The 7,287-nt window shown below is 49.2% G+C and overlaps 3 non-coding genes across 3 annotated transcripts; all 3 read right to left on the bottom strand.

Moving 5' to 3' along the window:
- Window positions 1-5,153: 5,153 nt before the first annotated feature.
- Window positions 5,154-5,235, bottom strand: trnal-uag (transfer RNA leucine (anticodon UAG)). The gene has a single exon. It is a non-coding gene; the product is annotated as a tRNA-Leu (tRNA).
- A 122-nt stretch (window positions 5,236-5,357) lies between these two features.
- On the bottom strand, window positions 5,358-5,428 carry trnag-ccc (transfer RNA glycine (anticodon CCC)). Its single transcript has one exon. It is a non-coding gene; the product is annotated as a tRNA-Gly (tRNA).
- A 95-nt stretch (window positions 5,429-5,523) lies between these two features.
- On the bottom strand, window positions 5,524-5,605 carry trnal-aag (transfer RNA leucine (anticodon AAG)). Its single transcript has one exon. It is a non-coding gene; the product is annotated as a tRNA-Leu (tRNA).
- Between the last annotated feature and the right edge of the window lie 1,682 nt (window positions 5,606-7,287).

Below are 7,287 nucleotides of genomic sequence, written 5' to 3'. Positions count from 1 at the left end.
TCCACTCGGGAAGAACAGTCCTCCTAGGAGGATGTAATCTCTGTGCGCCTTTAATAAAGCGCGCAACCAAAAAATGCTCATCCGGAGACATAGAATCTACGGGGGCATAACAAACAGAAATAGCTGCCAGATACACTTTCAACGTGGAAGGGGACCTTCCAGCGTCAAGCAATTCCTGCAGGAACTGCAATATAACTTACAGTCAGGCAAGTAGCGGGGTCATGGCTCCTAGCCAGGCACCAGGCTTGAATACACTTCCACTTGTAGGTATACACCAACCTAGTGGAGTCTGCCCTAGCATTCTGCATAGTGCTCACAAACCTGTCCGACAGCCCTAGGGCTAACCAGCGGTCCCTTTCAGGGACCAGACCCATAACTGGAATCTGCCCGGATCTGGGTGCCAAAGGGAGCCCTGTGCCTGAGAGAGGAGATCCAGACGAAGCGGGATCTCCCAAGGCTGGCCGTACAGCAGCTGGCACAGGGTCGCAAACCATATTCTCCTGGGCCACCTGGGGGCCACTAGGAGAACTGATGCTTTCTCTGACCGGACTTTCTCCAGAAAAGCCAGGAGCAACGGTATAGGAGGAAAAGCGTACAAAAACGCTTTGGGCCAAACGTGCGCTAGGGCATCTACGCCGAGTGGACCGCCTGAGCGATGGAGGGAGTACCATAGGGGGCAATGTGTCGTCTCCGCCGAAGAGAACAGATCAACCTGTGCCTTCCCGAACCGTTCCCAAATGCACTCCACCTGGAGGTGACAGTTCGAGTCTCGGGAGCCCGCCAACGGCCCGACCTACTCCACACAGGAGCGCGGGGAGTGAGCAGCGCAGCCACCTGACGGGAAGCCTCTCATTCTCGAAGAGATTTCTGCAGAATCTCTTCCACAGCTGGTCCAAACATATGCCCCGGGGATATGGGCGCATCCAGCAGCACAGCTTTATCTGCGTCAGGGACCCTGGCTTGTGACAGTCACATCTGTCTACGCACCACAATTAAGCCCGCCAGACTTCGGCCCAGAGCTTGCCCCTGCAGACCAGAAGGACAGGAGACGCAGCTCTGAGGCCACCGGCTCCGGGAGTGGGGCCTCGCGCAATCGGGCCTCGGGTGGAATTGGTGGGGATATGGTGCTTGAGGCTGCAGCGGAGCCTGGACAGGGGCCGTTGCTGTGGCCTGTTTAGATAATAGCTCCAGGACCTGGGCCATCTGGGCCTTCAGGTCCATAATGTCCCTCGCCTGCTTCAAACGCTTCACCCGCTTCGCGGCCGGAGAAGGGGAGCGGTTACGCTGCGCATTCGGAATGTCAGGCGTGGAGTCCAGGGGCACGTCGTCAGGGGAACCTAAGGGGGACCCCGCCGCGTAGGACGCAGAGCTCTCCTTTCTGGCTCTCTCCAGATGAGCCTCTTTCACCCTAGGCTGAAAGGCCTCGCAGATGCTACAAGCCACATCCCTCTCGAGGGCCATGGTGGCATGCGGGACACCCAAGCACTGCACACAGAGGGTATGATTATCCTCTTGTGGGATACTGGCGTTACATGGGTCTGATCTTGAGCATAGTCCCCTTTTTTATATGGGGACTAGTGCGCAACAGACTATGCCTGCATTGTTACCGTGCGGCACCACGAGGTATGCGCTAGTAGTGCAGTGCCTACGCAACGAGAACAACGTGCACAGCACTGCTTGACTCGAATGTTCCAAATGCCTTGCGCAGTGGGAGCGTAGACTGTGTACCCTGCGCTCTGTGCGTAACTTTGCTAGGAAGGAGTAATGAGCACCTGCGCACTATGTGTGCTGTGACTATCACTCTGCGTACACTGCGTACTGGGGAACACACCAAGTACCGTGTTACGTTATACTCCTACGCTGGCATCAGATAATACGCAGCCTGCATCCAAGAGAGAATCAGGCTATGCGTGCGCCGTGGTACTGCAGCACCGGAGAGGACGCTACGCAAAGTGCGTACCCAGACACCCAACACACACACCTGGTCAGTGCGGAACGTATACCGGGGGCAGAGGCCAAAGCCGCGGTGGGTGAAGTTTTTGTTCAGGCAAACTTATACTTTTTATAAGAAGGAAGGAAAGAGAGAGAGAGTACACCGAACGCACACGAACCGACTCACCGCAGTGGTCAGGTTCGGCCGGCGGCTCCGCTCGGACGGGGATACGGCAGCACCTAGCCCCGAGGAAGGGATCGCGGCTGGGTCACTCGACAGCAGGGATACGGCCAGACCTGGCCCCGAGGAGGATACTTGTGTAACTCAGGAAAAGACAACTCACTCGCGGGTGACTGCACAGACAGCCGCTCACATATGACAGACAGTAAAAAAGAGAGCGGCCCACCAAGGGGGCCGCTGAAAGACAGAAAGATAAAAGACTCTGTCTTTTTCAAGAGTGGTTGATTCCAGGAAAGCGGCAAGCCAGCTTTCAGCACGAATGCTAGGGAAATACAACCGACCCGAATCAACTCGAGGGCTCTTCCTATCAACACGCTCAGTTCTAGACACAGTGGTCCTACCTTACCGTCTTGAGAAGGAAAAAGAGGGAGATCTTCCAGGGAGTGATGGTTTTGTACCCTCGGTAGGCGGGACCGAGTGCGTCATCACAGGAAGGGGCCTTCTGCAGCTCTGTTATAGAGAGCTCAGTATTACCTACCTCTAGGGCAGGGAATATCCCATACTTAATGTTGGTGGTCGTCTTCGACTTGAAAGGGAACTGCATTTCTGCGCTCACAGATTTTTGATAGCTATTTCACGCCATAAAAGCCCCCGTGTCACCTCAGTGCTGGGACTGCTCCTCTGTGTATGTATGCATATCGAAACTAAATCCCATCTAAACCAGTTTCCTCATTTATAGCGACCACCTCTCGATGCCCATAGAAATGCTAGCCGCCAGGTAAAGCAAATCAGACTGCCCCTAACAGGCAGAGCGCAAGGCAACACTAATTCTTCAATACAAAGCATCTAGGTCTACACTTCTTTGGAAGCTCGTGGAACCAAGATGCTGCCAGCAGTTGGCTCGTTGGTCTAGGGGTATGATTTTCCTTTTGGGTCCGAGCGGTCCCGGGTTCAAATCCCTCATGAGCCCGTGTAGTTGGTGGTTAGGTAGGGCTATGTTTTTTCACATGCATTCAAATCGCTGTTTTCATATGTATAATTAAGAGGCCAATTTGCATAGTAGGCTTGTGTGTTTTTTTCTTTGCTTCTCTCACAGTCATTCAGGTGCTGATGTTATGGATTTCTGCAGTGTTGTCCTGTCTCTAACCCAGCCTCGCAATCTGCTTTCATGCTGCCTGCCTGTTCTTGATTAGTCTGAGTACCTGTCACCTCGGCAACCGCTGATGCTGTTCTGCTATTGGCTTAATTTCAGGAAGCCTACACTCACCCGTGACATTTAAAAATGGAGAAGGAAATTAGCAGAGAGGAGGGGAAACACATTGTGAAAGCGTTGGGCAGAGCTGAGAGCGAGCATCGTATTTGTTTTTGTTGTTTATCTTTTTCGTGTAAAGCGAGCCACAATAAATAAAGCCAACAAGAAGGGAGGTAAGGGGGTCCCGGACGTTGTGCAGCTCATCCGAGTGCAGGGGCTCACGCAAACCATCAAGAACATCCAGGCCCTGGACAGGAAGGTATGTTACATGAATCGTTTCTATTTTGCCACCTGTCTCAGGGCCTTGGGTCTCTGCACTATTGACAACACCGTGTCGTACTCCTGGGACCCCCCCATTGTATAATAGAACTTTAAGGGACACTATATATAAATTGGGCTTAGATAAAGCAATATTGGCCTCCTGGAAATACAAGGCTGTAACTAAACATCTTGCCGGTTCCCAGGAAATTGAAAAAGTAGTTACTTTCTCCCTCACCCAAAGCCAAAACATCTGGGAGAATGTGTCTCACAGCTGCCTCAGTAATGTCCAGAAGGATGTAGCATGGAACACTGTCCACAGTTCACTCCCCACTCGAGTGTTCATGTTCAGGAGGGGACTAGCCCAAGTAGAAACATGCCCCTATGCAAAGTGCCGCAAGAGAGAAACACCAGCCCATATCTTCTGGGAGTGTGATGTGGCTGGCAGTGTCTGGCTCTCTGTCTGTGTCTTCCTAAACAGGTTTGCTGACATGACCAAGATGACCGCTGAGACTGTGCTCTATGGGCCTGCTGGAGGAATCACTACCAGCACAGCTAAGTGGTTTTGGCGTGTCATCAATGTTGTCAAGCAGATCCTGTGGGAGGGCCGTAACATCTGTGTCTGTCACAAGCAGGAGCTAGACACTATCACCACGACCAGAAGGGCACAAACTCTTCTCAAGGACTTTCTAATTCTGGACATCCGGACCCTCGGGACGGACAAGGCCTGCGCGGATTGGAGGATCGTCGGACTCCAGGACATGAAGATCTAACAACACCAAAGAGTGGAACTGCTAGCTCCTAGGAGCGGGCCTACGGGGCACCGGTTAAGCCTTTTCTTTATTTTGTCATGCCAGCATTCCACCCTTTTTAGCTGGCATGACGTTTTTGAAAGGTGCACTGGTTTTATGTAGTCTTTTTGTTTCAGTTTTATGGACTTTTGTTTTTTATTTATTTTGAATGTTTTATTTGGTTTTGTTTTGTTTTGTTTTTATGTACCTAAAAGATTTTCAATGTAAAATATTAAAAGTTACATTTAACACACTGTTTTACACACTGTCCCTTTGCCCCTGTCCCTTTTAGTTTTAGTATTATAGTTTTATTGTTCTGTTTTATGTTCACCATTTGACTCACCTTTTTTAAGAGAGCACTCCCTGGCCCTCACAAGCACTGTTTTTTTTTATAGATGGTTCTTTTTTTCAAGTCACTTTTAAAGCAGCACAGGTTTTATCATGTTGATTTTAATCTGTGTCTGTTTTAACATTGTACAAAGCACAATTGTCTTGGTGTTTTTTAATGTATTTCAAATGTCTGTATGCATGAATGTCATCTTTAAAAGAAATGTAAAATTAATGAAAAAAGAAAGGGTGTAAATGTAAAAAAATGTAAAATCTCAATAAAATAGTATTAACTTCCAAAGAATAGGTGTACCAAGAAACATGCCATGGCATTTGTTACTACATCTCTAGAGAGTCACAAGTCCTTCTGTTGCTTCTTGTGAAACGGGGGAAGTGGTGAAAAAAATCCATATGGCAGCGGTGGGATTCGAACCCACGCCTCCAGAGAGACTGGAGCCTAAATCCAGCGCCTTAGACCGCTCGGCCACACTACCGCATTGCAAGCTTCCTGCACCCCAGGATTCGTACTAAACGCCGCTAACGCAATTCAACTACAACAATTGTAAAATTTTAACGTAATTATTGGTTTGAAAACACAAACGCTGCCTTATCAGCTTGCGCCAACTGGGAATTGAACCCAGGGCACAAGAATGGGAATCTTGTATGATACCACTACACCATTGGCGCTGACATGTTTGCGTGTATGCAAATATTCCATGGAACGGAACATTTTCTTTTACAGCAGTTCAAAAGACCGAAGTGGGGTTGAAAAAAAAACAATATGGCAGCGGTGGGATTTGAACCCACGCCTCCGGAGACACTGGAGTCTTAATCCAGCGCCTTAGACCGCTCGGCCACGCTACCACAAGACTAACTCTTGGCCACCCAGGTTCCAAACTATACAATGCTAGTGCAATTCAACAACAACAAGAACAACAACAACAACAACAACTATTTTGATGTATTTGCAAAAAAAAGAGAAATGAACAGCAGTTCAAATGCTTCAGCTTACTTACTACCACAACACTGACCCTTAGCCACCCAGGTTCCATACTATACACTGCTAGTACAATTCAACAACAACAACAACAACAACAACAATTATCTTGATGTATTTGTAAAAAAAAAAAGAAAATTGAACAGCAGTTAAAATGCTTCAGCTTACTTCCATAGAATAGGTGTATCAAGAAACATGCAGTGGCATTTGTTACTACGTCTCTAGGGAGTCACAAGTCCTTCTGTTGCTTCTTGTGAAAAGGGGGCAGGGGTGAAAAAAATCCATATTGCAGCGGCGGGATTCAAACACACGCCTCCAGAGAGGCTGGAGCCTAAATCCAGCGCCTTATACCACTCGGCCACACTACCGCATTGCAAGATTCCTGCACCCCAGGTTTCGTACTATACGATTCAACAACAACAACAACAACTATTTTGATGTATTTGCAAAAAAAGAAAAATGAACAGCAGTTCAAATGCTTCAGCTTACTTACTACCACAACACTAACAATAGGTTGCGGATGCAACCCCGGTTCCCTGAAAGAGAAAATAACCATCAAGGTATGGGATATTGCCATCAGGCAGTAGCGATTGGCTGAGCTTTTATAGCAAAGCTGCCGAGAGGCCTCTGCGCGAGCTGCCACGTAAGCCCGCCCCCTTGGGAGCTTACTATACGCAGTGCGCAGAGACTCACTTCCTCTTTTGCTCTTCAGGCCGTGAAGGCTTCTGGAGCGACCTCGCGGCTTGATGGTTATTTTCTCTTTCAGGGAACCGGGGTTGCATCCGCAACCTATCGTTCCCTTTCAAGTCGAAAATAACCATCAAGGTATGGGAACAGTGTACCCAAGCCGTCGCGAGGGAGGATTCTCGGCAGTAGGACAGACTTACGTCATAACGCAACTGCATAGGCAGTACATCTACGCATATGCGGAGCTGCGCCTCAGCGTCTATGCTCGCAATGACACCTGTCCTAAGGTGGAATAGTCACACCATATTGTCAACCGCTCTACACGTCCGCAACCTGAGGCGTCATAGAGTGTAACACAGATGCTCCAAATGACGGAGCAGAGGATTCCAGTACATTTAACCGGTAGAACCTCGTAAATGTATGCGGTGTAACCCAACTGGCTGCAGCGCAAATGTCAGACATCGGCACCCCTCTAAAGTGGGCCCAGGATGTTGCCATACCCCTAGTGGAATGTGCCTTCAACTGCCCTGGTGGCGGAAGGCCCATAGAATCATATGCTAACTGAATAGCATCCACTATCCAATGAGAAAGGCGTTGCTTAGACAACGGCTGACCCAAAGTCTTAGAACCATGGCATATGAACAGCTGTTCTGTTTGCCTCACAGTCCTTGTGCGGTCAATATAACACCTCAATGCCCGCACGGGGCAGAGCATGTGTAACCGCTCTTCCTCTGGGGAAGAAAAAGGAGGAGGATGGAACGCCATCAACTCGACTGGTTGGTTCATGTGAAACAGGGATATGACCTTGGGTAAAAAGGCCGGATTTGGAAGCATGGAGACCTTAGAACCGTCTCCTGCGAAA

The sequence above is a fragment of the Acipenser ruthenus genome, chromosome 48 (assembly GCF_902713425.1).
Source record: "Acipenser ruthenus chromosome 48, fAciRut3.2 maternal haplotype, whole genome shotgun sequence".
NCBI lineage: Eukaryota > Metazoa > Chordata > Actinopteri > Acipenseriformes > Acipenseridae > Acipenser > Acipenser ruthenus.
The sequence above is the reverse complement of the archived record's forward strand: the minus strand, read 5'-3'. Positions and strand labels throughout refer to the sequence as shown.